The 8,296-nt window shown below is 42.7% G+C and overlaps 1 long non-coding RNA gene across 1 annotated transcript; it reads left to right on the forward strand.

The window, feature by feature from the left end:
- The first annotated feature begins 273 nt into the window (after positions 1–273).
- LOC121640215 lies at positions 274–1,054 on the forward strand. The gene is made up of 3 exons (XR_006010401.1): positions 274–317; positions 601–720; positions 964–1,054. It is a non-coding gene; the product is annotated as an uncharacterized LOC121640215 (long non-coding RNA).
- The last annotated feature ends 7,242 nt before the right edge of the window (positions 1,055–8,296 follow it).

The raw sequence follows: 8,296 nt of genomic DNA on the forward strand, positions 1-8,296 counted from the left end.
TTGCTGCATCAGTCTGGAGCAGAAATTGGTACCCTGGTCTGTCAGTATCTCATCAGGGATCCCCATTCTGGAAAACAGTTCAACCAAAGCGTGGACAATGGCTGACCATGGAACAGTATGAGCTAGATGCATTACTAAGGGTCTGCAGCTAATTGGGATTACAAGGCGTTTGTGGTTGTCACTGCTTATATATAATATACCATTTTCAACAATAAAGAAATCATTCCCCACAGGATTAACATTCCCAACATCCCTCACCTTGGCAAACAGGGGCTCCAATGTGCTATCTTGCTTCTGTAATTCCACAATATTTTCAGGTATCTCCCATATTTTGTCTGTGTTTAAACCTTGTACATTGTGTTCAGTTATACCAAGCTGTTTTTCAAAACGACGTTGCCGTCTAGACTTTTTAGGCCCTTTTATGCCACCCTCACACAGACTACCATCCAAGTCTGGGAGAGGCATGACCCCAGCCTTTGCCTGGGCTCTAGTAATAACCGGACAAGAAACACACTCCTGGTCATTAGCATTAGCAGTATTATTGGTGTTAGCATCAACATTATCATTCCCAGCAATTTCATCAATCTCCCCTTTCTGTAGCAAACACATCAACACTGGCAAGTCCCTCCCCAAAAGAAGGTCCACAGGCAGATTATCTACCACCCCAACAGTCAGAAAATAAGGCTGCTCATCGATTAACACAGTTATTTCAGTCTGAGGGTAAGCATGATTATCTCCATGAACACACACAATGTCTGTGGTATTACTGTAGTCCATATTACCAACTGGAACAAGACGTCTGCTGATGAGTGATGTAAAGCTACCACTGTCAATTAGTGCTGTTACAGAATCACCATTCACTGTCACAGTTTTATATGCGCTCTTCCTCATTTTGTCATTTTCAGTTGGTTCCAGCTCATTTCTGGGTACATAACATGCACCAGTGACTTTTGTTTTTTTCAGTGGACAAACTGAAGCTTTGTGTCCAGGCTGCTGACAATAATAGCAAATCAGTGTCTTACCGGTTGCTGGTTGTTCAGTCCCTGTGCTGGTGATACCTGGAGGATGTCGTACTGTTGCTCCCCGTTGTGTCCAGACCTGCGATATCGGAACGGCTGGAGGCCGTACGTTGGTGGTGGGTCGAGCCAAGGTGGTGGTACGTGTAGATGGTCCTCCTCTGCGTGCATTGAGGTACTGTAGAGCCAGTTTTGCTGCTGTCAGTCCATCTGCTGGTTCATGCTCCTTCACCCAGGTTCTCACCTCTGGCGACAGGATGCGAAGAAGTTGCTCCAGGATGATGGCCTCCCCGATCTGCTCTTTGGTCCGTTGCTCCGGCTGAATCCAACGGCGGTAGAGTCCTTTTAAGCGGTGATATGTCTCAGTGGGCGTTTCTCCATGTGGCACAGATGCACAGCGAAACTCTTGTCTGTATGTCTCTGGTGATATATCAAACTTGCTCAATAAAGCTTCTTTCAGGTCTCTGTATGAGTGCGCTCTATCCTCATCCATGGAGGTATATGCCTCCAGAGCTTTTCCTGAGAGAAGGGGAACCAGTCTGCATGCCCATTCAGTCTCTGGCCATTTCCAGGTTTTAGCCATTCTTTCAAAGCGTAACAAGTAGTTTTCAATATCCTCTCCCACCTGATATGGAGGAATCTTTGGTTGTGTGTGGTATATAGAGTCTGGTCTCTGCTGGTCTGATCCAGTTACTGCTTCCTCTGCATCACTCAGTGGTGTGAAAGAGCCAATCTCACGCCGGCGAGGGGCAGGTGTAGGCCGGGCCAGTCTTGGGCTACTAGGAGTTGCTGTGATGGGGGTTGATGTCGCGGATCCAGGAGCTGGAGCTTGAGGTCGCGGAGGGGCAGTAGGTCGGAGGGACACCCTGAGGTCCCGCAGTTCACGCAGTAAACCCTCTTCCCTCTTCTGCTGGGCCTCCAAGAAGGTCTTCACCACGGTGACCAGGTCTGATGACACCCCCGAGGGTCCAGGAAAAGCCAGAGACGTCCCCTCCTCTTCCTCCGAGGTCATCTCTGTGTCCCAGCCGGTTTCCTCGCCACCTGCTGCACCGGCGTCCTGGTCCAACTCCTCCTTTGCCTGTGAGCGTAATCCAGTCCGTCTGGGTGGGCGGGCTGACCTTTTTCCACGACTTGCCATCCCACTTCTGACACCACTTGTGGCGGGGTTCTTCGCCAACCAATAAAACAGGCAAGTCGCTTGTCAGTTTGTGGTGGATTTATTGTGCCCGTGGCTCCCAAACGGTGCTCAGCAGTGCAAGAAATGTCCAAAAACTCCAGTGCCAATTATATTTACATATTTACAAAAAGAAAAAATAAGAAAAATAACAAACATACAACTTTTGTCTCTCTCTAGACCAGCCAAAAATAATCCAACCTTTTGTCTCCGCTCAATCCTTCCAGTTGCCAGCAATGCAACTCAATGAATGACTCCATCCTTCTTCTCAGGCTTCCCTTTAAATACTCTAAGCCCCGCCCCTTATGCTTAATAATCCTTAATTTCTACAAATAAATCACTTTAGTTAAGTTCTTGTTACGTTTCCACATAAATAAAATAATTACAAAAATAACACAAATTCTACACATTCGTTTCGAATATTCATATTAATCACAGTAGCAGAAACAGCAAAGTAATAAATGGTTTTTAAAAATAAAAATGTTTGGCGCGAACCGGAGTGCTCACGTGGTCGTGACGTCACTTCCGGATGTCGGCCAGGTCGGCTACTTAACAGTGGGTTGGATATGGCCTCGGGTTTGACCAAAGCCACAGCAGTGACAGGAAGAGGACGGTAAGTAACCAGCAAACGCCATATAATCAATAAGCCTAGCAAAATATTAAGTGTGCACCCTTAATAAGTCGCTACGTGAGGCAGACTGTATTCCTGTGTGGTTTACTGTTGTAATATGACTGTCGGACTTTGGCGGGAGTTTGTCCCCGGGGAACTGACTAGGCGAGTATGTGTGTGTGTGTGTGTGTGTGTGTGTCGGTGTGCGCGTTTATGGACTCAGTAGGGACAGCTGTCAGTGACGAGACGGCTTCGTCACAGAGAAAGGATGCATCTGAAAGTTGCAGGACAGTAGCTGATGAGGACTGGTACAGGGCACCCTTCCCTTATAGCACCTGCTGTCTCAAGAAGGGACACATCATCCTGAGAGACTCCACACACAGGACACTAAGTGTTCGAACTTCTTCCACCATGAAAGGAAACTTCAAGGTGCTGAGGTCGTGATACAAAAATAGACTCAGGGAAGACTTTTACAACAGGGCAATAGCCACTGTCAGGGCAACACTTAGTCATACCAGACTTGCTCTGCTTCATTTAAATCACATTTTATTTAAATTTTTTTTCACATATGTGAAAGTCAGTGTAACCAAGACTATGAAGGCATTATTTTCCTTATTAATTGTGTAATGTGAATTCAGCTTTCTGGGCATTGCTGCACAGATTTATCCAACTCAATTTTGTGGCCAAAACTGATCAATATAGAAAATATTATAATGATCACAAGTTGCCAGATCGTCCAACCCTGCATCAGTGGAATTTTTCTGGTTTTTATCTTTTCCATTAAATAGAACAGAATATTTTTTAAAAAAAATAGGGGCAATAAAGTGTAACATATTTTCAGTACAATAAATACAACTGATGTGCTGTACAGAGTTTATTGATAGTTTTCAGCTCCTGTCTCTAACTGGGTTTTAACAAAAGTTTTAAAACAATTAGGTTGAAATAACTGACATGCTGAAACTACATCACAGCACACAAAAACACAAGTATACAAACAAGACTTTAAAGTTGCACTATGTAACTTCATGACCTTGTCAATATGTGTTTCCGACTTTGTTTGATGGCACAGTGACATTTTGTACATTCCTGGAGCCGTTATTGCCCTGCACCATCCCAAGGCCGAGAGACCACACTTTACAACTTTTATGCTCAGGATGCAGTTTTGCTTTACGTACCATGTGACATGCTAGGATCGGATATTACCACACTGGCCATTTTAAATGGGCATAAGAGGTCAAATTATCTTAGAATGAAAAGAACGAAAGAAAGTATGAGAGTACAGGAAGGTGTAGTCGTCATTAGGGAGCATCACTAAAAAAGTAGGCAAAAGTTCCAAAGTTCTTGTGCTTTAAAATTATAAATTATAATTTATAATTATTATATATTATATATTTATAATTATCAATTATAAATTGTGCTTTAAAATTATACATATAAGACATTACACAAAAATGCATACCACAAAACCAGCACTACACATCATCAGCCATAACACACCTACAAACAAAACCATCATTCAAACACAAAAGGTTAGAGTTAGTTACCTTTTTTTCAGATCGTTGGAAAACTGGCTACGTGCTACATTTTAAGTGACTAAGATTGTTAACCAGGAAGTTGCTCTCCAAAGGTGAGCTTCACATATACAACAGCTGCAACTGGGACCAAATGGACACAGAAATATAGATGTCACAGTAAGGTGTGCTATGCTACTAAAGGTCTGAGAGGTAAATTCATTATCATCTTTTATATAATCACATGATTATACACAGGATTGGTTTCATCAAAAAAACCTAGGTCTGTCACAAAGGTCTGAAAAAGATGTTTAATTCTTATCTTCTCTCATGACAACAGCCACAAAACAGTTTTCCTGCTCTGTGCAGATACAGCAGAGGTAACACCAGACTGGCAGGAAGGTTGAAGAATCCTATACTTGCTGACAGGACACAAGTTATACTTTCATCCAGCAGAAATGACTGTTACAGACCAGAAGGAACAAGAATCCCTACAAACCACAACCACAGCACAACTGAAATGGCTGTGATGGTGTGGAAAGCTCTCTGCTTTAATTGGTCAACATGATCCTTGTCCCCGCCCCCTTCCCTTGGTCCTGGACGAATTAGAACAAAGAGTACAGAGAGACTGCAGAAAGACAACACTGTTACTGAAACACCCAATATGCACAATATTGAGATCATGGAATAGTTTTTTGTTGAATCTATGTTGACACCAATCAGTCCGGAGCTCAGCAACCAAACACAACCGATACAGATGTTTCTGATCCTGATTCCACTGGTGTTTCTCAGCCCCCTGTAGGTGGTGGGGTGAACAACAGCAAGGTACCTTTCTACACAAGTCAGGAGGTAGAAAAACAATTCTCTGTAGAACGTTACAGACAAGACACAGTCCTAACATTAACACCAAAAAAAATATCACCGTACAGACCACAAAGGTAGCAGACAAACCCAAAGCTACTGAACAGCTCCATGGCCATTGTAGGTGAAAAGGTCTGAGTGGCTCGCTCTGGTAAAGGAGTGCTGCTGCCACCATCGTTGGTAACCCATGTGGAGGATGACGGTGGAAAGAGGGAGTATGAGGATGGCTTTCACTGCACAGTTGCCAATAAATATGAACTGTGTTGCTTTTGAGTTGGAGCAGTACTAGTCCAGAAGATGGTTAGAGGTGACAGAGGAGTTGGCCGACATATCTGCTGGATTTATTGTAGCTCTGAGGAGAAACAGGAACAAAAGACACATAAAGCAAGGTCTGTACAGGAAAATGAAAACAAACAGCATTTACAAAATCAGAATATGACTTTAGCATCTCCAGAATAAATTTACATTTATAACCATTTCCATGGAAATTTACCCAGATTTACCCAAACAAATTAGTTTCAATATCAAATATTATTTTAATGAATCTATAAAAGAGACTATCCTTCATTTTAACAGTCCATTACACCTGACTGAGTTTAAATGAACTGCAACTGAGGCCAGATGTTTATTCAAATTCAACACCATTATTCAAACATTGTTTAAAAGGTGCACAGAGCAGTTTTTGTCATCTCATTCGTGCGTTTCATAATTTCTGTATTTACAGTATGAACTCAGCCATCATCACCTAAGAGTTAAAGCACATTTGGAACCAAATATAAATCTGTAGTAACAAACAATTCTGAGGGAGCACAAACAGATGCTGGAGGTTCAAAATGGTTGTTGAGTATAAAGATGCCATTAATGTCCAGGATCATTTTCCCTTGTTTCAAAGAAGGAGAGTATGCATAGAGAAACAATACACTGCCTAAAGAACACATCTTAAGTCTTCATGAATGAGATATTTGAGTTGAAAATCTTTATTAATTTTATAGTGAAATGTTTTAGGAATAAAATAACATAAGAATGATCAATGGAAATCAAAATCATGAACCCATGGAGGTCTGGATTCAGAATCATACTCAGAATAAAAGTGGAAAGATCAGATCACAGGCTGAACCAACTTCTATGGAAATTCCTCAAGACCATTCAGAAAGAGGTTCAGTAGTGTGTGTGGCCTCCACCTGCCTGCATGCACTCCCTGCAATGTCTGAGCTCTTGATGAGACCAAGGATGTTCTTCTGAGGGATCTCCTCCCAGACCTAGATAAGGGCATCAGTCAACCCCTGGACAGTCTGTGGTGTGGTGTGGCGGAGGTGGATGGAACTAGACATAACAGAACGAGACATGATGTCCCAGAGGGGCAGGACTGGGTTCAGGTCTGGTGAACGGACAGGCCAGTCCATAGCATCAATGTATTCATCATGCAGGAAGTGCTGACACGTGAGGCCGAGCATAGTCCTGCGTCAGAATGAACCAGATCTCACTGCAGCAGCATATGGTTTGACAATGGGTCTCCAGACTCTCTCACATCTGTCACATGTGCTCAATGTGAACCTGCTCTTATTTTTGAAGAGCACAGGGAGCCAATGACCAATCTGCCTATCCTGGCGGTCTCTGGTAAATGCCAATGGGGCTTCATGGTGTTGGGATGTGAGCACAGGCCCCACTTGTGGACGTGAGGCCCTCTTACCACCCTCATGAAGTCTGTTTCTGACAGTTTAAGCTGAAACATGAACGTTAGTGACAGCTGGAGGTCATTGTTGAGGACGCTGGCTCTTCCTGTTCCTCCTGCACAAAGGAGCAGGTAGGGGTCCTATTGCTGCTGGTTTGTTGTCCTTCTACGGCCCCCTCCATATCTTCTGGTGTACTGGCTAGTATCTCCTCCATGCTCTACATGCTGTACTGAGAGACACAGCAAACCTTCTTGCAACAGCAGCATTAATGTGGGATACTGGATGAGCTGCACTACATGAGCAACATGTGTAGGCTGCACACAGCACCCCATGTTACTTCCATTGGTAAGTGTTAGTGATGTGTCATGCGCAAAAAATGCAGCCCATAGAGCCGGTGCTTTGTGGTGAATCAGAAGAGCCATCTCCCAGTTTTTTTCTTTCGCTGCTTCGCTCTCACAGTACTAAGTAGTGATGTGTCATTCATGAATGAGCCGGCTCTAAGAGCCGATTCTTTGTAGTGAACGAGAAGAACCAATTTCTGTCCAAGAGAGACTAATCTTTAGAAGGGCTAGGACTTTATTTTTAATGGGCACACCATGTTGTCAGTTACATACGAGGAAAGACCAGAATAATACCACTATGTAATAAAGGAAGGGCGCCTTAGTGTTTTTGTCAGTCCAGGTCTGACAAGCAGTTGCTGCTCTCTCCAAAAATCAGATTAATTTGGAAACCTTTATCCATCCATCCATCCATCCATCCATCCATCCATCCATCCATCCATCCAAGATATGATAAGATAATCCTTTATTTGTCCTTTATTTACATTTATAATCCTTTATTTACAGTGGGGAAATTTATATACATACATACATACATACATACATACATACATACATACATACATACATACGTATATATATATATATATATATAAACTTACTATAACTATATAACTTACTGTACTCATAACATCACAGAAATGATGGAGATGTAATGAGAAACATTTATATTATTAAACCAAGAGAAGGATATCTGCCCTCTGTCATCCCAGCTACCTGTTTCTCCATATCTCCCTCTTTCTTTTCTCCCTTCAATGCGTTCAGTAAACCTTGATCTCTGGGCTGCAGTTCTTCTTCTTCTTTTATATATTTTTTGTCAGTTGGCAAAAATAAATTGGTGCATTTCTGCCACCACGTGGTCTGGTGTTTGGACCAGAATGTATATACAGTAAAGAGACCAAGTTGTCAAAACATTAGTTTGTCTGCTACATTTTCCCAGTCCCATGCTTGTACAGGCTACCAGGCAAGAGGTAGTGATGAAACAGAGTGTTTGTGTGCATGTGATGGTTTTGATGTGAAGAATAATCCTCACTCTTGATATGTTATGTGTCACGGATCAGCAAACTGGACCACAAATAAGTTGGAGCTGAGGAATAGGTGAAAACAGTTTTA

Source organism: Melanotaenia boesemani, chromosome 5 (genome assembly GCF_017639745.1).
Source record: "Melanotaenia boesemani isolate fMelBoe1 chromosome 5, fMelBoe1.pri, whole genome shotgun sequence".
Lineage (NCBI taxonomy): Eukaryota > Metazoa > Chordata > Actinopteri > Atheriniformes > Melanotaeniidae > Melanotaenia > Melanotaenia boesemani.